Source organism: Nicotiana tabacum, chromosome 6 (genome assembly GCF_000715075.1).
Source record: "Nicotiana tabacum cultivar K326 chromosome 6, ASM71507v2, whole genome shotgun sequence".
Lineage (NCBI taxonomy): Eukaryota > Viridiplantae > Streptophyta > Magnoliopsida > Solanales > Solanaceae > Nicotiana > Nicotiana tabacum.
This window is the reverse complement of record NC_134085.1, coordinates 155704071-155726760: the sequence shown is the minus strand read 5'-3', so window position 1 is coordinate 155726760 and position 22690 is coordinate 155704071.

Below are 22690 nucleotides of genomic sequence, written 5' to 3'. Positions count from 1 at the left end.
AACCGGGATGACGCATGTTGTTTGAAGCAAAGCATGTAGAAACGGTTAACTGCCTAGGTGCATTGCATCCTCTATGTGTTATGATCAAATCTGTTAAACTCTAACGCTAACAAAGTTTGTTGTTGTCTATACCAGACAAGTTAGTTGTTAAAGAACTCTGGCAACACACTCCTATCAAACCAGATCCAAGGGACCGATAGCAACAAGCATGACTACTTCAGAGAATAGTAATGAGGAAGAGAGGCCGATGAGCCAGTTGCTGAAAGAAGCGATGGAAAAGATTGAAAGGATGGGACTAGAGATGAATGCAATGCAGCTAGCCATGGCCAAAACACAAAAGAGCCCTGAAACACTGGGACACATGCCAGAATACCCTCACTCCGGCCCTTCCACAAGCCGCCCAAATCCCCTTTATCATCAAGAAAGAAGCCCTCATGATTCCCAGGCTCCACCACCCTATCAACCTCTCCCAACACCCAATATTCCCATTTTTGTGGGACCAACATCAGCCCCTTTGCAAAGAACGACCAGTGAGCCATTGTTTCAGGCTCACGATACACAATATTATCCCCCCGAGCCTACGTTTCATGCCCCCGAACCACAGGCTTACAATCCACATTTGGAAGTGCCGGCAGAGATTGAGAAGCCGGCTAAGGCCCCTGAACAGGATGAAGTATTGAGAAAGTTCAAAAGCCTGGAGCAGTCCTTCAGGAACTTGCACGGGCTGGGCAATCAAGTCAGCGTAGCATACAAAGATCTGTGCCCTTTCCCAGACGTCCAACTCCCGGCTGGGTTCAAGATGCCTAAGTTTGATTTATATGAAGGGCACGGTGATCCCATGGCACATTTGCGGGGATTCTGTAGCAAAATGAGAGGGGCAGGCGGCAAGGATGAGCTGCTGATAGCTTATTTCGGCCAAAGTCTGAGCGGATCTGCACTAGAATGGTATACCAGGCAGGATTCCAGCAGGTGGTACACGTGGGATGATCTGGCGCAGGCTTTTGCAGGTCATTTCCAGTACAATCTCGAGATAGTCCCTGACCGTCTCACATTATTGAGAACTGGGAAGAAACCCGGGGAAAGTTTTCGCGAGTTCGGGTTCCGCTGGAGAGAACAAGCAGCTAGAGTCGATCCTCCCATGAGAGAGGGAGAGATGGTGGACTATTTCTTGCAGACACTAGATCCAACCTACTTTGGTCACTTGGTGACAACAGTTGGAAAATCTTTCAACGAGGTGGTCAAGATAGGGGTCATGATAGAAGAGGGTCTGAGATCTGACAAAATCTTGAACTATTCGGCACTCAAAGCCACAACCCAGGCTATTCAAAGCGGCACGGGAGGTGCGCTGAGAAGAAAGAAAGAAGAGGTTGCCACGATCGAGGCAGGCAGTTGGTCCAGGGCTGGCAGGCCGCACTACAACCAACCCAGACCTCACAGGTCAGAATACCCATACAACCCACCACAAAATTTCTATCCACCTCGAGAACCACATTGTTCCGTACACCAAGCCCAGGCATACACTCAGCCTCCGGTTCGCCCACAATGGCGCGCACCGGCTCCCCAGAACATATATGCACCACCACAAAACACCTACCCTCCACCAAGGGCGTATAGAAACCCTTCAGGGGCAGGTTTTCGGGGAAATCCAGATGCTAGGAATGACAGGTTGCGGAAGCAGAGAACTTTCACGGAGCTGGGAGAAACCTACACCGCTTTGTTCCACAAGCTGAGGCAATTGGGTTTGGTTAGTCCTGTCCAGACTCGAGAACCAAATCCCCCACCTCAGAATTTGGATCGATCAATCAGTTGTGAATACTGTTCAGGGATGCTCGGGCATGATACCGAGAAGTGCTGGAAATTAAGGCATGCCATACAGGATCTTATTGACACCAATAAGATCGAGGTCCAGACACCGGAGGCTCCTAACATCAACCAAAACCCACTGCCAGCGCACCACGAAACTCACATGATTGAGTTGGTGTGTGAGGGAGGAGAATTGAGAAAACCCTCACAAACAGTGATGATGATCCAAGCCGCCCCGAAAGAAGTCTCAACCAGTGGAGGAACGAGTGTACAGTCGCAGGGAGAAGGCGTCAAGCCGGTAGTGATATTGGGAAAGAGCCCGTCCGCCATAACAAGCAAACCCGAGCCAAGCAAGTTGGTAATACCAGGGATCCCGCCCACACCGGCGGTCGTGTTGAAAGGGGTATGTAGAGAACTGGTGACCATAAAACCTGTGGTCCAGCTGCCGATGATTGACAGCAGGGCTGTGCCTTGGAAATATGAAAAGGCGGTGGTGATGTACAAAGGAAAACAGGTGGAAGAAGTCAGTTGTGAAGCGCAAGGGTTGACTCGATCAGGTCGATGTTTTGCTCCGGCGGAGCTAAGAAGAACCAACCCAGTTGCAACCAAGAAACCTGTGTCCGAAGAAGAGGCTGAAGAGTTCCTGAGGAAGATGAAAGTACAAGACTATTCTGTGGTCGAACAGCTGAGAAAAACACCGGCCCAGATCTCACTGTTGTCGTTACTGATCCATTCTGAGGAGCATCGTCGGGCCCTGTTGAAGATATTGAACGAAGCTCATGTACCCAGTGAGATTTCTGTAAACCACCTGGAAACCATTGCCAGCAAGATTTTCGAGGTGAACAGGGTAACATTCTCAGATGATGACCTGCCGGTGGAAGGTACGGAGCATAATAAAGCTCTATACCTAGCTGTCAAATGTGAAGACTCGGTGGTAACTCGAGTATTGGTGGATAACGGCTCAAGCGCCAATATTTGCCCACTATCTACCTTGAACCAGTTAAAGATCGACCACGGAAGGATCCACAAGAACAGTATCTGTGTCCGAGGGTTTGACGGAAACGGAACGGCCACTGTGGGGGATGTTGTACTTGAACTGACCATTGGTCCGGTCCTGTTTACCATGGAATTCCAGGTGTTGGACGCCACAGTATCTTATAACCTGCTGTTGGGACGACCCTGGATTCATGCAGCCAAAGCGGTGCCTTCCACCCTACATCAGATGGTGAAGTTCGAGTGGGAAAGACAAGAGGTCGTGTTACACGGCGAGGATACAACGTGCACCATGGGCGGAACCATTGTACCTTTCATAGAGACCGCTGATGACAAAGGTCCTTGGGTCTACCAGATTTTCGATACAGGGTCGGCCAACAAAATTTCTGAAGGAGAAATCATCCCGCACCCTAGGGTAGCTGCCGCAACAGTCATGATGGTCTCAGAAATGCTGGGTAATGGATTTGTGCCGGGAAAAGGCCTGGGAGTCGAGCTTCAAGGGATTGTCCAACCTGTCTCCCTTCCTAAAAATCTGGAAACTTTCGGATTGGGGTTCAAACCAACCACAGCAGATAGGAAGCAAGCGCGAAAAATGAAGAAGAGGGTCTGGTTTCTGCCTAAACCAGTGCCACGTCTCTCAAGGTCTTTTGTCAAAGCAAGTGCCAAGGGGTCGCCGGTCCCAAAGATTCTAGGACCTTTGATCGGTATAAATGAAGACCTGAATCAGAGTTTTGAGAAGCTATTCGCGGATGTCAGTATGGTGGAAGCTGGAGAAGGTTCCAGCAGAGCAGAGATACAGTTTGTGGGGCCTGAGGCCAAGACCAACAATTGGACGGTTACTCCTCTTCCTGTCCGAGGGAGTCTTGGTAGTAGGCTTTGATTTATGTTTTGTGTGTTTTGTTTTGTCCGGATTATTCAAGGGTGTAATCCAAATTTTACTTTCGTTTTTGTAAAAGTGTGAACCCTTTTATCCCGCAAGTTTAATAAAGTTCTTTTCTTTTGTCCCATTTTAATTTTGTTTTGTTCTTTTTCTTTCTGAACAGTTCTCTTTTTACTGGTTCTAATGACATGGCATGCACAGCGGATCTTCGACCTAGTCTAATAAATCAATCTGAATCCGACTCAATGATGCAAGAGGTCGTTCGTGATGATGAATCTGAATGTGACGAAGGTGAAGCCTTCGAAGAGATAAACCGAGAACTGTGCCAATTTGAAGAGAAACCCAAGCCTAACCTAAATGACACTGAGGCTGTGAATCTAGGAGACGCTGATAACGTCCAAGAGACCAAAATTAGCATCCACATTGAGCCGAATGTCAGAGAAGAATTGATCAAAACCCTCATGGAATTCAAAGATGTTTTTGCATGGTCATATGACGATATGCCTGGATTAAGCACCAATTTAGTGGTTCACAAATTGCCCACTGACCCGGCATACCCTCCCGTCAAGCAAAAATTAAGGAAATTTAAAACAGAGATGAGTGTAAAGATCAAGGAAGAAGTGATTAAGCAGTTGCAAGCGAAGGTCATTCGGGTCACTCGATATCCCGAGTGGTTGGCTAATGTGGTACCAGTCCCAAAGAAGGATGGAAAAATCAGGGTGTGCGTCGACTACCGCAACCTCAACAAAGCAAGTCCCAAGGACAATTTTCCATTGCCCAACATCCATATCTTGATCGATAATTGCGCGGGGCGCGAGGTCGGATCCTTTGTAGATTGCTATGCGGGATATCATCAGATCCTAATGGACGAGGAAGATGCGGAAAAGACAGCGTTTATTACGCCATGGGGAACTTACTGCTATCGGGTAATGCCGTTCGGATTGAAGAACGCCGGGGCAACATACATGCGAGCAATGACTGCTGTGTTTCATGACATGATACACAAAGAAATCGAGGTGTACGTCGATGATGTGATCATCAAATCTTGGCGTCAGGAAGACCATGTAGCGGACCTAAGGAGATTTTTCCAAAGACTCCGAAGGTATGATATCAAGCTCAACCCGGCCAAATGCGCATTCGGGGTTCCATCAGGAAAGCTACTAGGATTCATCGTCAGTCGACGAGGGATTGAGTTAGACCCATCCAAAATTGAGTCCATCCGAAATTTGCCACCGCCAAGGAACAAAACAGAGGTAATGAGTTTGCTGGGTAGACTCAATTACATCAGCAGGTTCATCGCCCAACTCACAGCAACTTGTGAGCCCATATTTCGGTTGCTGAGAAAGGATGCTGCGGTAGGTTGGACGGCAGAGTGTCAGGAGGCCTTCGACCAAATCAAAGGGTATCTGTCTAATCCACCCGTATTGGTCCCGCCGAAGCCTGGGAAGCCCTTAATTCTTTACCTAACGGTCTTGGAAAATTCATTTGGTTGTGTATTGGGGCAACATGATGACACAGGAAGGAAGGAGCAGGCCATCTACTATCTTAGCAAGAAATTCACAGTACATGAGGTCAAGTACACTCAACTCGAGAAAACATGTTGTGCCCTAACTTGGGTAGCTCAGAAGTTGAAGCACTACCTGTCTTCGTATACTACTTATCTCATATCCCGTTTGGACCCATTGAAGTATATCTTTCAGAAACCTATGCCCACGGGAAGGTTGGCAAAGTGGCAAATTCTGCTCACAGAGTTTGATATCGTCTATGTGACGAGGACGGCCATGAAAGCCCAGGCGCTGGCAGACCATTTGGCGGAGAATCCCGTTGATGAAAAATACGAGCCTTTAAGAACGTATTTTCCTGACGAAGAGGTAATGCATACAAATGAGTTGGAATTACCTGAGGAACCGGGTTGGAAGCTTTTCTTCGATGGAGCTGCAAACGCAAAAGGGGTTGGAATAGGAGCAGTACTCATTTCTGAAACAGGACGCCATTATCCTGTTACGGCTCAACTACGCTTCTATTGCACCAACAATATGGCCGAGTATGAGGCTTGCATTCTGGGTCTGCGCTTGGCTGCTGACATGGATGTCCGAGACGTCTTGGTCTTGGGAGACTCGGACCTCTTGGTACACCAGATTCAGGGTGAATGGGAAACGCGAGATCTAAAACTCATACCATACCGACAATGCTTGCATGATCTGAGCAAGCAATTTCGATCGGTGAAATTCAAACACATCCCGAGAGTTCACAATGAGGTTGCGGATGCCTTGGCCACCTTAGCATCAATGCTGCACCACCCTGACAAAATGTATGTTGATCCTCTGCACATCCAGGTCCGTGATCAGCACGCCTACTGCAATGCCATAGAAGAAGAAGCAGATGGCGAACCCTGGTTTCATGATATCAAGGAATACCTCAGAATGGGGATATATCCAGAACATGCCTCTGGAGACCAAAAAAGAGCCCTTCGGCGTTTGTCGAATGGTTTCTTCCTCAGCGGAGGAGTATTGTACAAAAGAACCCCGGATTTGGGATTGTTGAGATGCATAGATGCCAGTCAAGCAACGACGGTTATGGCAGAGGTACATGCTGGAGTTTGTGGGCCACACATGAGCGGATATGTATTGGCAAGAAAGATCCTTCGAACAGGGTGTTATTGGCTCACCATGGAACACGACTGTATCACTTTCGTGAGGAAATGCCATCAGTGCCAGATACATGGAGATTTGATTCATTCTCCGCCAACAGAGTTACATACGATGTCAGCACCCTGGCCGTTTGTGGCATGGGGCATGGATGTCATTGGGCCTATCGAGCCGGCAGCATCCAACGGCCACAGGTTCATTCTTGTGACCATTGATTACTTCACCAAATGGGTTGAGGCTAAAACCTTCAAATCGGTAACCAAAAAGGCGGTGGTGGACTTTGTTCATTCCCATATCATCTGCAGATTTGGGATCCCAAAAGTGATCATCACGGATAACGGTGCGAATCTTAATAGCAGCCTGATGAGAGAGGTATGCCAACAATTCAAGATTACACACCGCAATTCCACCCCATATCGTCCCAAGGCGAATGGAGCGGTCGAAGCAGCCAATAAGAATATCAAAAAGATACTGCGAAAGATGGTGGAAGGATCCAGACAATGGCACGAGAGATTACCCTTTGCTTTGTTGGGTTACCGCACTACCGTCCGAACTTCCATAGGCACAACTCCTTATTTGTTGGTGTACGGAACTGAGGCCGTAATACCAGCGGAAGTCGAAATTCCGTCCCTCCGAATTGTCGCTGAAGCCGGGATTAATGATGATGAATGGGTCAAAGCTCGATTAGAACAGTTGAGCCTGATAGATGAGAAAAGATTGGCAGCAGTGTGCCATGGTCAGCTGTACTAGAAGAGAATGGCAAGAACATATAATAAGAAGGTGCGCCCCAGGAAGTTTGAAGTAGGGCAGCAGGTATTGAAGAAGATCCTCCCACATCAGGCCGAGGCAAAAGGCAAATTCGCCCCAAATTGGCAAGGGCCTTATATCGTGACCAGAGTATTGTTCAACGGTGCTTTGTGTTTGACAGATGTCGAAGGTAGATGTGTCGACAAGGCTATCAATTCAGATGCGGTCAAGAGATATTATGCGTAATTTCTTTAATTATGGCAATTTTTGGTTTATTTGTTTGTATTTGGCATTTATTGGATAATGAGATGACGGAGGCGATTCTTTCTTCTATCCAAACACTTTTAACCCTTGCTTCCCCCTTTGAGCCTTAAGTTATTCTTTCATACCCCTCTTTTGGAATCACTAATGGAAAAGACATGAAAAAAAGAAAAAGAAAAGAAAAAGAAAATAAAAAGAAGGAAAAGAAAAGAAAAAGAATATAAAATCATAAGAAATACAAAACCGTGGGAACTACGTTTGACCTGATTCCTCAAAGAGGATACGTAGGCGCCTCACGGCTCGGTCATAGTATGCATCATAGTGAATATAGGATGCATAATGTACATAGTGTGCATAATAGGCACAGTGTGCGTAACGCACATAGCGCAACATAAGTGTAAAAAATAAATTCCCCAAGCAAGAAAACTGGGGCAGAGGTTATGTTTTAAGTTCCAACAAAGGTTTGATTCCAAAAGTTGTAGCACATCACCCATCAAATTATTTTCATTTTTATAGCCTTTCTTTAACCCCACACTAATAGCAGCTTGATGAGAGAGGTATGCCAACAATTCAAGATTACCCACCGCAATTCCACCCCATATCGTCCCAAGGCGAATGGAGCAGTCGAAGCAGCCAATAAGAATATCAAGAAGATACTGCGAAAAATGGTGGAAGGGTCCAGACAATGGCACGAGAGATTACCCTTTGATTTGTTGGGTTACCGCACTACCGTCCGAACTTTCATAGGCACAACTCCTTATTTGTTGGTGTACGGAACTGAGGCCGTAATACCAGCGGAAGTCGAAATTCCGTCCCTCTGAATTGTCGCTGAAGCTGGGATTAATGATGATGAATGGGTCAAAGCTTGATTGGAACAGTTGAGCCTGATAGATGAGAAAAGATTGGCAGTAGTGTGCCATGGTCAGCTGTACCAGAAGAGAATGGCAAGAACATATAATAAGAAGGTGCGCCCCAGGAAGTTTGAAGTAGGGCAGCAGATATTGAAGAAGATCCCCCCACATCAGGTCGAGGCGAAAGGCAAATTCGCCCCAAATTGGCAAGGGCCTTATATCGTGACCAGAGTATTGTCCAACGGTGCCTTGTATTTGACAGATGTCGAGGGTAGATGTGTCGACATGGCTATCAATTCAGACGCAGTCAAGAGATATTATGCGTTATTTCTTTAATTATGGCAATTTTGGTTTATTTGTTTGTATTTGGCATTTATTGGATAACGAGATGACGGAGGCAATTCTTTCTTCTATCCAAACACTTTTAACCATTGCTTCCCCCTTTGAGCCTTAAGTTATTCTTTCATACCCCTCTTTTGGAATCACTAATGGAAAAGACATGAAAAAAAAGAGAAAAAGAAAAGAAAAAGAAAATGAAAAGAAGGAAAAGAAAAAAAAAAGAAGATAAAATCATAAGAAATACAAAACCGTGGGAACTACGTTTGACCTGATTCCTCAAAGAGGATACGTAGGCGCCTCACGACTCGGTCATAGTATGCGTCATAGTGAATATAGGATGCATAATGTACATAGTGTGCATAATAGGCACAGTGTGCGTAACGCACATAGCGATACATAAGTGTAAAAAAATAATAAATTCCCCAAGCAAGAAAACTGGGGCAGAGGTTATGTTTTAAGTTCCAACAAAGGTTTGATTCCAAAGTTGTAGAACCTCACCCATCAAATTATTTTCATTTTTATAGCCTTTCGTTAGCCCCACACCAAAACCAACATCGACGTCCAAAAGACCTCCCGATCAATATCCAAGAGATGCCAAGTCAGGCAAATAAAGCCGAGAATAATACACCAATCCCCAGCAAAGAAGAGATCATAAGACTGGGATTGAATTGATGGTCAAAGGGATCTCCAGAAGAGAGGTCGTATCGATAACACCCCGATTCTTGAATGAAGAAATAAAATGAGAGAGTCTTATCGGTGAAAACCTTCACAGGAACCGAAAGGCGACGTACGATGAGAGATATGAAACGAGAGAGTCTTATCGGTGAAAACCTTCACAGGCACCGAAAGGCGACGTAAGATGAGAGATATGAAATGAGAGAGTCTCATTGGTGAAAACCTTCACAGGCACCATAAGGCGCCGGGAGATGAGAGAAAAGAGAGAGTCTCATTGGTGAAAACCCCTCGAAGGGCACTGTGAGGCGACAAGACAGATCAACAAAAAGCGACCACATTCGCAACGAAGTGGACAGTCATTTATCATCCCCAGCAAGTCAGACCATCGGGCAAATCGATTGATACAAATAGACTGGGTCGGGAATCTATGGTGCACGTCATGATCACGAGGACCAGTTATGTCCTCCAGATAAGTTCTTCTGAGTTTCTTCTCCCACCAAATATTGGTTCAGAAAGATTTTCTCCATTTCTAGCTTTTATTTCTCTTCCTAAAATTTGTCTTGAAAAGGATTTTTCAAAGCTTACTACCAGAGACCGAAGGGGAGTTCATCCAATGCAGAATAACACAAACAGTCTTAAAAGCCGGCCCTAGGCAATGCAATAATCGTGCCCGCAGTTTTTGAGGAAGTAAGCTCCAAAGGGAATGGTTTCGGGAGTAAAAGCAGATTCCCACATCATGTGCTTAAAGAGAAAGCAGAAAAGGGAACAAATTGAAAACCAGCCCCAGCAGGCTAGAGACCCCCAGCAGGCAATTTTGTCCACTCCCCAATTATGGGGACATAGAGAAAGGAAAAGGGAAGAGAGGAAAAATCATCCGCCGGAAGGGCACCCTCTACCACCACGATTAAAACTAATTAAATCCTTTTGTCTGCTGCAGGAAAACAAAGGATTGATGATGGCAGCAAGATGCAACGCCAGGAAAGTCACCAAAAACCGGGGCAGAAAATTTTCTGCCAATTGTCAAAAATTTTCTCGGAGGAACGGGGGAAACAATTTCAATACGTTTAAGTTCTAGGTCGCCCACCAGTATAATGTGGGAATACGATTAAGTTCTAGGTCGCCCACCAGTATAATGTGGGAATACGTTTAAGTTCTAGGTCGCCCACCAGTATAATGCGGGAATACATTTAAGTTCTAGGTCGCCCACCAGTATAATGCGGGAATACATTTAAGTTCTAGGTCACCCACCAGTATAATGCAGGAATACTTTTAAGTTCTAGGTCACCCACCAGTATAATGCGGGAATACATTTAAGTTCTAGGTCGCCCACCAGTATAATGCGAGAATACATTTAAGTTCTAGGTCGCCCACCAGTATAATGCGGGAATACTTTTAAGTTCTAGGTCGCCCACCAGTATAATGCGGGAATACATTTAAGTTCTAGGTCGCCCACCAGTATAATGCGGGAATACTTTTAAGTTCTAGGTCGCCCACCAGTATAATGCGGAAATACATTTAAGTTCTAGGTCGCCCACCAGTATAATGCGGGAATACTTTTAAGTTCTAGGTCGCCCACCAGTATAATGCGGGAATACTTTTAAGTTCTAGGTCGCCCACCAGTATAATGCGGGAATACTTTTAAGTTCTAGATCGCCCACCAGTATAATGCAGGAATACGTTTAAGTTCTAGGTCGCCCACCAGTATAATGCGGGAATACGTTTAAGTTCTAGGTCGCCCACCAGTATAATGCGGAAATACTTTTAAGTTCTAGGTCGCCCACCAGTATAATGCGGGAATACATTTAAGTTCTAGGTCGCCCACCAGTATATTGCGGGAATACATTTAAGTTCTAGGTCACCCACCAGTATAATGCGGGAATACATTTAAGTTCTAGGTCGCCCACCAGTATAATGCGGGAATACATTTCAGCTCTAGATTTTGGAATTAGTAACCCCACCTGAAGACGGAAGGTTGCAACAGAGGTCCCCCAAGCAGTATACAATAAAATCCCCAGCACCAAGAAGCAGAAAGCTGCAAAGGCAAGCGCGCAATTCAAAAGGAAGAAGGAACGCGTCTCAAAAGAAGCAGTTTGGGAACGTTGTAGCATGCCCAACATAACAAATTTGATAAAGGAAGCCAGACCACTGAAGAAACCATTGAAATATTTAAAGAAGAAAGCCATGTTCCCAGCAAATCAAGCAAAGTGATGAAAACTGGCATCCAGAAAAGGCGAAGGACCAGCATCATCTCCCAAGTTCACAAAATAAGGGCATCAGAGGAAAGCGTTAGCCGACAAGAAAGCAAGGCAACAAGAACAAGTTGAAGATATATGAGATCTCATACCCTAACTTAGCTTCTTGTTTTTCCTTTTAAGAACAATGTAACAAGGAGATCGGTTGAGCGGTAGCATCCTACAGCGGCAGGCAACAACGCACAACAACAACAAGCACTACAGTGACACGGTAGTCCCAGCTACCAAAGTTTCCCGAACTACATTGACCTGATTCCTGTTTAGCCCAGGATATGAAGGAAACCTCTGAAGCAAAGGTTCGGTCAAATCTTTTTCAAAAAAATGCTTCACACGGAGTACTCGGACGAGCAAAAATTGCCCGCTTTATCTTTGCGCGAAAACCCTTCGTGTCCTCGTGCAAAGAGGGGCAGCTGTAAGCACGTGATTTTTGCTTCACGGGCAATCACTCCAAAAGAAAACAAAAATAGTGACCAGTGACCTCGCTATACAAATTCCCAATTTTTTTCATGACGCTAGTCATTTATGGTTCGGCCCGTGTTGCAATTAATCTTACAAAAACAAAAAAAAAATAAGAACGCCGTGGGTAATCAGGCCGTAGTCCGGTTTTAAGAGAAAATTCACAAAAATTATGCAGCTTTTACTCTAGGCTGTGATTTAACCATTTTTAAAATTCTAATATGTGTGTTTATTATTGTAGGTGTTACACAATATGTGTGTAAGTTTATTTTAATTATTTGCATTGTTTTTAGGAATTTTTGGTTAATTTGTTGAAATTAAAAAGGAAAGGAAAATCTGATTGGGCCCCAAAACGAGGCCCAAAACCAAAGCACTGATCCAGTCCAAGACGAGCCTGCCCAAGCACGGACTCAAACGACGCCGTATCGGCGTCCCTATTGAAGCCGTTGATCTGATTCAAACGAACGGTCCAGATCAGGCTGTTCAACTCACCTCAACGACGCCGTTTCAGGCAAGTTGATCTGAGCCGTCCAACCCCATTGATCCAACGGTCCCTGGCTTCCCTCATAACCCGACCTATTTAGCCGGTTCAACCCAACCCCTCACCTAAACCAAAACGACCCCGTTCCCATACCAAACGACCCCGTCCTGTTACCCACCAATAGATCTAAGCCGTTCAGATCACTTGATCTAACGGCTCCAATCTCCCTTCCCCTTCCGTATATAAACTTGGCCCTTCACCCCACGCCCCCTATCCGAACCCCCCTTCAGTCATCTCCTTCCCCAAGCCCTGAAACCCCCAAACCCTAACGCCGCCCTAGTTTCCCTTTCACCAGAACCCGGCGGCATGAACGCCGGTGACCACCCCCTTCACACCGCTGAAACATCCAACCACCCTAAACACGAATCTACTAATCCTGTACCTCGAATCACCTTCCATCGTCTCGAATCTGGATTTGAAGATTCGAGACGAAACTCGATCTATACCAAACCACCCCATCTTCATACCAGACACTCCCCGGACCCTACTCGTGACCAAACCAGACTTGGTTTGGTCCGAATCTACCCACAACTCCTAAAAAACCAGATCTGAAAATCCAAAACCTAGAACACGGATAGCCTTGGAATCCAGCCGGCCTTAACAAGGGTTTGAGGTTTAATGGACCTTAACCAAGGTGTTCTCATGTGAGAACACCCTGGTTAAAATTTGTTCGGCCTCAAATGGTCAAAGTTGAGTCAGATTTGGGTCAGTTTGGTTTAAACATTTTTCGGTAAGTTTTCCTTTCCCTTTGTTTAGTTCTAATTAAGTTGTCAGCATGTTTCGTTGTGTTTGTTTGTTCTTTTTGTTATTTTTTCTGATTTCCTCCATCTCTATCAAAGACCTTTTATTTGGTCGATTGTTTTCTGTGTGTGATCTGAATGTATCCTATGATAAACATGTTCGATTAGGATAGTCGTCGCATAAATAATTCATATAGGTTCCCAGTAATTGAACAAAAGTTGTCTGATGCCTTTTGGGTCCCTGTACGTATTGTTTATGTGAACGATTGATTATTACCTATTGTATTTAGTATAGTCGACTCGATAAACCTCGTCGATTAGTTTTCTATAACTAATGGATCAAATGAGCTAATAGTTTCACGTGACTAATTGAACCTTGTCACTGACTGAATGCCCGGCATCGTCTGAAATGAGTTTGTTTGCATTGCAAAAATGACTGAAAAGGTTCAGTCCAGGGCAGTCCTGAATTTGAACTTTCATGAGTTCAGAATGCCCTGATGCTGCAATGGGCAGGGCAGTAATAAGCAAGGTTTAACAAGGGTAGTCTGGGGTTTGAAAAGAACAAAAATGATTAGTTTAAATGAGCTGACAAGTAGGGTACTAATTTGGGATTAAACTAATACCAATGGGGAACAAGACACAAGAGTATGGGGTTTAAAATGAATACTTAAATGAACCCATAACTCATGATTAAAGAAAAAGCCAGGCGTGGGGAACAAAATGGCTAGCATCAAAAGATGTTTAAGCATGGGTTTAAAGAGTATGGGCAGTCTGCAAGTGGGAGGATCCAGACAGCTTAGCTGCACTGGGTCGTTTGGCTTATAAATAGGCCATTTCAGAACTTAAAGAGGGGAAAAATTTTGAGTCTTAAGAGAGGTCTTGTGAGCTTAAAGAAAAAACTGAAAACATAAGGAAATTTCTAGTAAACACTGTAACCAAAACACTGTCTGAAAGCTACATAAGAGTTTGTATTTGGTCAAGTTGTCTCGGCCAAAGTTCTGTTGTTTGCATTGATTGAGCTGCTTGTGATTGTTGGACTGCTGGTGTTGCTGCATAGAACACTCTGTTACTTCTCTTTGTTTCATTACTCTTTCTGGGATTGCTTGTTTGGTGCTCGACCATCTGCTGGTTTTCTTTGTTCTGGGAATTGTTGCTGGTTGTCTGTAGACTGTGGAAAACACTTGTGATTGTTTGTTTGTTGCTGTGTTGTTGCTGTGTATCTGCTGTTGCTGTGCTTACTGCATACTACCCAGCTGATCATTCCTTTCTTTTTTGTCCTCTATACCAGGTACACAACCCATACACTGTCAAATGTAATTGGAAAATTGAGCATGAATACGAAAAGAAAAGACTTGAAGTCGACTCTCATACATAGATTATTACCTTAGATATCATGTACTGTGTAATAATTTTCCTTCCTGTGTTGACAATAGAAGTAGCCTGTATGCCCAGTGTATATCAATGTAGATTAAGCTGAACGATAGTTTATATACGTATGTTGATATGTAAAAATATTCCCAATGTAATAAGTTGTATCTCAGACTTAGTTTAACTTTGTAGTGTGTCCTTTAATGTAGGCCAAGCATGAAAATCGTACTCTACCAGTTAAGTTCTTTCCTTTCCGATAAACTGTTTCATATAACTGGTAAACCATGTTTTAAGCCAAAGAAACACATAGCTTGCAATCTCAACCTCGCGAAGGTCGAGCCTAGGTCGAAATGGACCAAGCAGGCCCGCGTCGAACAAACCATGGCCCAGGTCTGGCCCATCACGCATGGGCTGGATTTGGACCCGTGATTACTTGTTCGGCTGACTGTGCACGCAGCCTCGTTTCTGATTTTTTAAGCATTCTGAATTCTGTTATAGATAACTTGCAAGCATGTAATTAATTAGGACTATCTACTGTTTTCAATTAGTAGAGACAAACGCGACAAGAAACGTAGTTGCTATAGGATATCCTTTTAAAATGAGAACGAGACGAGCCTCGACAAAAATAAATAAAAACGCACAAGCTGCGGGGCCCTCGTTAAATGTATATTATCGAAGCATTCAGTTTCCAGGATGGGTCGTTTAGCAAATCTCACGGCCCTCCCAGAATAATAACGCGATAGTCTCCTTAAGCGCGTACTTAATAATGTTATCTCCATAAACTCAGGTGCACATTTATGTGACCCAAATCCAAATCTCAACGGAATCGAAATGTGTCTCTAACCACGGGTACATTGATTGTGGCGTGGTCTGAGATGCATTTCCATGACGTTGCAAATTCTTTTCATAAGGAATGAGACGAGCCTCGACAAACAAAGATGTACAAAGTGCGGGGCCCTCTAAATGTATATATATAAAAATACTTAGAATTCGGGACATGCCGTTTAGCGAATTTCATGGCTTTTCCCCAAAATAACAATACGCTAGTTGCTTTAAGCGCGCCTTTAATAATTTATTTTCCTTAACTCGGGTGCACATTTATGTGACCCAAATCCAAATCTCAACTGAGTCGAGATATGTCAACAATCACGTGTACATTGATGTAACGTGATTCAAGGTATGTTTTCACGACGTTGCAATTCCTTGTAAAAAATAATAATAATTATGAAAGCGGTTAAAAGATAAAATTGGCACATAAGTTCATATTTGTATAAAATCAGATAATCAAGCCAAATATAACAGTTGAGCGACCGTGCTAGAACCACGGAACTCGGGAATGCCTAACACCTTCTCCCGGGTTAACAGAATTCCTTATCCAGATTTCTGGTACGCAGACTGTAATATGGAGTCATTATTTTCCTCGATTCGGGATTAAAATTGGTGACTTGGGACACCCTAAATCTCCCAAGTGGCGACTCTGAAATAAATAAACAAATCCCGTTTCGATTGTCCTTTAATTGGAAAAACTCCCTTGTACCCTCACGGGTGCGGAAAAAGGAGGTGTGACAGCTACAACTTCAAATCTTTCTCATTTTTGCATTCATGCTTCGAGTAGCTTACAAGATGAACCAGTGTATCAGTTTGTGTATCTTGTATTTGGAAAGCAAGGAAAGAAGATGAAGATCAGTAGAAGCAGCAGTAGTGTAAATACACAGCAACAACAGGTTCAGCAACACAGCAAAACCAGTAACGACCAGTAGAATAACCCAGTAACAGATTGAAAAACCAGCAGTACCGTAATGCAATCGCAGTCAAAGCAGAAGAGAGACGAATACAAGATGCATTAGTTTACTGATTTTAAATAACACTTAAGGAAAGGCAAACGAAAATTATTCAAGTAAAAGTTCAACTTGTTTTTTTCTTTTGCTCTCAAATTCTTATTTCTCAAAATTCAGTCAACACTCTCAACTTTCTTTTTTATTTCTTCTTCTAAAGTCTCTTCCTTTTTTTCTCTCCAAAAATAATCCTCTCCAAAAAACTATCTTTGTAAAAATGTCTTCCTAAGATGTTCTCCTAAAAAAAATCTCCCCCTTCTATGTCAAAATGACTCTTATTTATAGCAAGACCCTTGTCTTGAACCACTACCCGAAATATTCTTTTAATTGCATGCTTTGTTCCCACTACTTAATGTTTTTCTTATTTAATTCCCTTGTCCCCTATGCCTACATGTTTTGTCCCCCACTACATTAAACAAATATATCAACCTCACTCCATTATATCTTGTCCCCCATGCTTAACTTAAATAATTACATTATTTCCCCACTACATTATGTCTTGTCCCCCACTATATTAAACAATTATATCACCTCCCCACTAACTTATGTCTTGTCCCCCATAAGGTATTATTTTAATATTGTTAACGCCTAGTGGACAGAGCACTCAGATTAAATAATTGTTCAAATGTTCAATTCCAAAAATACCCCTCCGACCTTACTGAAATTACTATTTTACCCCTGAACGTACTGCAATTTACCAATCTACCCCCATCAACTATAACCAATTTACCTAATCAATTCCAACAAAATACAGCAGATATAACCAATTTCTAAACAAATTCAAACAACAAATCCCATGAACACGAATTGAATCATACAACATCAAATTAATGGGAATAAGTTAACCATATTGGGAACCAATCCTGGTTAACTTAGACATAAATGAACGAGCAAGGAGACAACAAAAGTAAACCGAAACAACATAAATCACAATTAACGGAAACAAAATGCAAACTGAAATCATATGATGAACAACAAAGAGCAGGAAACCAAACAATTCACAAAACGAAACCATTTGAACCAATACAATAATAAACACTTATGGGAATAGCCACAGTTTTATACAAGACTGATTGAACTTCCTAACTTAAAATATTTAATCATACAAAGAAGAAGAACATCAAAATAAACCAAACATTTAATTTTACCCAAAACGAGAATTGAGCAGAAGATGAACGAAAACTAACAACAACACAAAATAGATCGGAATCCTACCATATTAAAGGGATTGGGTTCGAATGACAACCTCTACGCACTACAACTCGACGACCTCGACCGTGTATGAACTGTTTCGACAAACCCCGACCAAAGCTCGAACAAACGAGATGGTGAGGTCACGTGATGGCGAAACTATGTCTCTATCTCCACTTTGTAAAGCTTGTTTGAAAACTGACTTGACTGACATCCATGAGATTTTAGACACGCTTGGGTACAAAGATGATGAGGGAGCAGCTACTGAGCTTTCATTTCAGATATGGATAGATTAGGTGCTGGAAACATTGAACTCAAAGAAAAAGGGTGATGCTGCTTTCAAGAACAAAGATTTTAGAGCTGCCATTGAATGCTATACGAAGTTTATTAATGTTGGAACCATGGTTTCACCAACTGTGTACGCTCATCGGAGTCTTTCTTATCTCATGAGTGATATGCCACAAGAAGCCCTCAACGATGCAGTACAAGCACAGGTAATATCTCTTGTTTGGCATATTGCATCGTATTTGCAAGCTGCTTCTCTTTTCACATTGGGGAGGGAAAATGAGGCAGCAGTAACGCAGCTGAAGCAGATGCTGGATGGGGCTAAGGCAGCAACAACGCATCAGAAGGTTTGTTCTCGGAGCTGGACGTCGACGAAGGTGGAGCTGGAGCACTAGTCTTGGAGATGTTGCTGCTCGTTTGCTTTCGACGAGAATGGGGTTAGCTGGTCTGTTGAAGACGAAGCAGTATGTGAAGCTGGGGTACTGGTCATCGCCACTGGAGGCAGCCATGGGAGCTCGAGCTCGAGCTTGACGACGAAGAAGATGAAGCAGTGGCAGCAGGGTCGTTCGTGGCTGGTCGTTGACGACGGGTTGTTTGACTGAAGGAGACGATGAAGAAGTAGCAGCCATGGGTTCTGTTTGGACGTAGCAGAAGCAGCAGAAGCGAGGTGCTAGGGTGCATGGTCGTCTAGGGAGGCAGCCTTGGGAGCTCGAGCTCGACCTCGGCGACGAAGATGAAGCAGCAGCAGTGGTCGACGTCGTGGGTTTGAAGGCAGCCATGGATGTGTGTTTTGGATTTTTGGTGATGGTGAAGGAGAAGAGGCAGCCATGGTTGGGAGCTTGGAGGAGTTGTTCATGGTGAGGGTGAAGAGAGAAAGAGAGAGGGGGGCGGATGGGTTTGGTTTTAGGTTTAGGAAATGAAAAATGAAGATTAGGAGGGGTTAGGTCATTTGGGGTTATAGGGCGGACCGGGTCGACCCGTGTTGAAATGGACCAGGTCATGGGGAAGGTTGGGTATTTTTTTGTGCCTGTGGTTTGAAATTGAAGAAGAGGCCCAATTCCGATTTTCTTTATATTTTTTCTCTATTTTCTTCTACTTTCTAATTAATAAAACTAAAATTCTAAATTAAGTTATAAACTAAATTAACTTATCAAAAATACTAATTAATTTCTAGCGACATCTATCATACATAATTTAAGCATAAAATTGTACAATTGGACATTAAATGCTAAAAATGCAAAAAATACATATTTTTATGATTTTTTTCATTTTGTAAAACAAACTTAACTACTCCTAACTGTAGAATTAAATATTAAATTCAAATGCGACATATTTTATATATTTTTTATCAATTTAACAAATAAATATGCACAGACAAATATAAATAATTATCCAAAAATGTCACAAAAATTCTCAAAATTGCACACAAAAGAAAATTGTTTTATTTTGAATTTTTGGGAGTAATTCTCGCATAGGGAGAAAATCATGTGCTTACAGCTGCCCCTCTTTGTCCGAAAACACGAAGAGTTTTCGTGCAAAGATAAAGTGAGAGATTTTTGCCCATCCGAGTATTCCGTGTGAAGCATTTTTTGAAAAAGATTTAACCGAACCTTTGCTTCAAAGGTTTCCTACATATCCCTGGCTAGAAGGGAATCAGGTTAATGTAGTTCAGGAAGTTTTGGTAGGTGGGACTACCAGGGGATTGCAATGTTACTGTTGTTGCATGCTGTTATTACTACTTACCGATCTCCTTGTTACACCGTGCTTGAAAGAAAAATCAAGAAGCTAGGCTAGACTACGGATTACAAGATCCCATCTATCTTCCATTTGTTCTTGATGCCTTGCTTTCTTGTCGGCTTGTGTCTATCCCAGTGCTTCTTTCTTCCGAGAACTGATGGGGATGACACCGACCCTTTGCAACTCTGAATACCAATTCTCACTGTATAGTTCGGTCCGCTGGGGATATGGCTTCCTTTATTAAGCTTTTCGGTGGTTCCTCTGGGGATACGACTTTCTTCATCAGATTTGTTATGCTGGGCATAATTCAATGTTCACAGGTCGCTTCTTTCAAGATGCGTCTTTTCTTTCTTTTGACTCATGCGCTTGAATTTGAGCTGGGATCTCTTGTTGCAACCTTCTGCTTTCCGGTGAGTTGCTGGTTTCAAGACCTGAAAATGTAAAGACTGAAAAATATTCCGCTTGTTATACAGGTGGGCGCCTATTTATCTAAAAACATGAAAATATTCTTCTCGTTATACAGGTGGGCGCCTATTTATCTAAGACATGAAAATATTCCTCTCGTTATGCAGGTGGGCGCCTATTGATCTAAGACATGAAAATATTCCTCTCATTATACAGGTGGGCGCCTATTTATCTAAGACATAAAAATATTCCTCTCATTATACAGGTGGGCGCCTATTTATTTAAGACATGAAAATATTTCTCTCATTGTACAGGTGGGCGCCTATTTATCTAAGACATGAAAAGTATTCCTCTCGTTATACAGGTGGGCGCCTATTTATCTAAGACATGAAAATATTCCTCTCATTATACAGGTGGGCGCCTATTTATCTAAGACATGAAAATATTCCTCTCATTATACAGGTGGGCTCCTATTTATCTAAGACATGAAAAGTATTCCTCTCGTTATACAGGTGAGAGCCTATTTATCTAAGACATGAAAAGTATTCCTCTCGTTATACAGGTGGGCGCCTATTTATCTAAGACATGAAAAGTATTCCTCTCGTTATACAGGTGGGCGCCTATTTATCTAAGACATGAAAATTATTCCTCTCGTTATACAGGTGGGCGCCTATTTATCTAAGACATGAAAATTATTTGAATTTGTTTCCTCGTTCCTCCGAGAAAATTTCCGACAACGGCAAAACTTTTCTGCCCTAGTTTTGGTGACCTTCCTTGTGGCGTGTCTTTCTGCCATCATCAACCTTTATTTTCCTGTAGAAATCAAATAAAATTTTGTGAGTTTTAACATGGTGAGTGATCGTGTCACTCCTACTGGGGGATGATTTTTCCTTTTCCTTTCCCTTGCTCTGCGTTCCCAAAACCGGTTGGGGGTAACGTTACTTGCTGGGGATGATATTTCTGCTGGGGATGAATTTCCTTCTCTTCCTTCCCCACTTTGTGTTGTCTGACCCTATTGGAACTTGGTCAAAAATCTGTCGAGGATGCTTCTACATCTCGATGATCTGCTGGGGATAACACTGCAAACCGCTGAGTAACACTGCTGGGGAGAACACTGCTGAGGATAATTCTGCTGAGCAAAATATGTTATCTTACTCCTTCCAAGACTACTTCCTTTAAGTAGGATGTTTCATTCCTCTGCAAACTGTTTCCTTTTGCAAAACTGGTCTTTCTCTTTTTTCTTTTTTTTTATTAGTATTTTTCTTTGTTTTGTTATCTTCCTCCTTCGAAGACTACCTCCCTTAAAACTCGTTTTGCCTTTTCCCGAAAACCGTTGGGGATACCGATTTTCACCAAACTCATGTTAGACTTCTCGAAAATTTTCAAAATGAACAAAAATTTTCTGCCCCAGTTTGACAATCTTTCTTGTGGCGCATCTTTCCGTCATCGGTAGCATTCCCTGTCCCTGCTTCAAATCAAAGATAATTTGGTCAGTTTAAAATATGGTGGTTGGTTGCGATACACCTGCTGGGGATGCCATAAACCATTCTCCATTTATGCGTTGTCTGTTCATCTTGAAGCTTGGGCTGATACCTTCCGACCTTCTTGACGATTCCTTATTCCCAAACCTCTTAACCATTTTCCCGGTCTCCTTGTCTGACCTCACGCATTTTCATGACAACTGATGTAACTTGAAGATTGTGCATGTTCGTTGATTAACCATTTTCTCTGCCTATTCGTGTCACTGAAACAACTTTTTCTGCTGGGGATGGTTTTTCCATTTATCCCTTTTCTTTTGTGGCATAGCTCGAAAATTGGCATTTCCACGACCTTTTAGTCTCATATGAGTTTTCCCAAATCATGCCCATTGCTCTCCGCGTTGTTCTTTCTTTGTTTATCCATGGTCCTTGGCCTTGAGGTCTACAACCTTTGATTTCGGCGAGGATATCCCTCTTGACACTCGTCCATCCTTTTGTCAATTCCCTCTTGCTAGGGGATATCTTTGACACTAGCCTCGTGCTTGTTCCTTCCTGACTTAGACCATTTGGATGTTCTAATCAGACATGGTCTTGCATAATTAGAAAGCTGATGGTAGATTTTGAAGTCATTTCTCACTTGTTCTGACCGAACAGACTCTATTGGGGAATTTTTCTATGAAAGGAGAAAGATAAACAAAAAAGGGAAACGAATAAAAGACAAAGGAAAAAGACGACTCTTTAACAAGAGAAACTATAAATAAAACCTATCAAACGCAGATACCGACTCTAATGGTCATGACATGCACATGTGGCCTATCCTCTGCCGTCAATCGTCTTTCAAGATCTTCATTTGGGCGATTCCCCATCTGATTCTTAATCTTATTCGACTTGTAGTGCCCGAAGTGTTTTCACTATCAGGCTTCTCTTATTTTGGTTTTTCTCTCAGTTTTCAATGCCTTATGGTGCCCGTGAAGATTTTCACCGATAAGACTCTCTCATTTGTCACTTTCCAGTTGGGGATTCGGAGTGTTGCCGATATGACTCTCTCTACTGGGGATTCTTTCCGGCTATCAATTCATTTTCAATCCATGATCCTTTCTCTGTTGGGAATCGGGGTGCTATCCCCGACTTCCATTTGTATGACTTGGCATCTTTCGAAAACTGGTCAAAAGGTCTTTCTTTGGACCGTAACGTGGGTTTTGGAT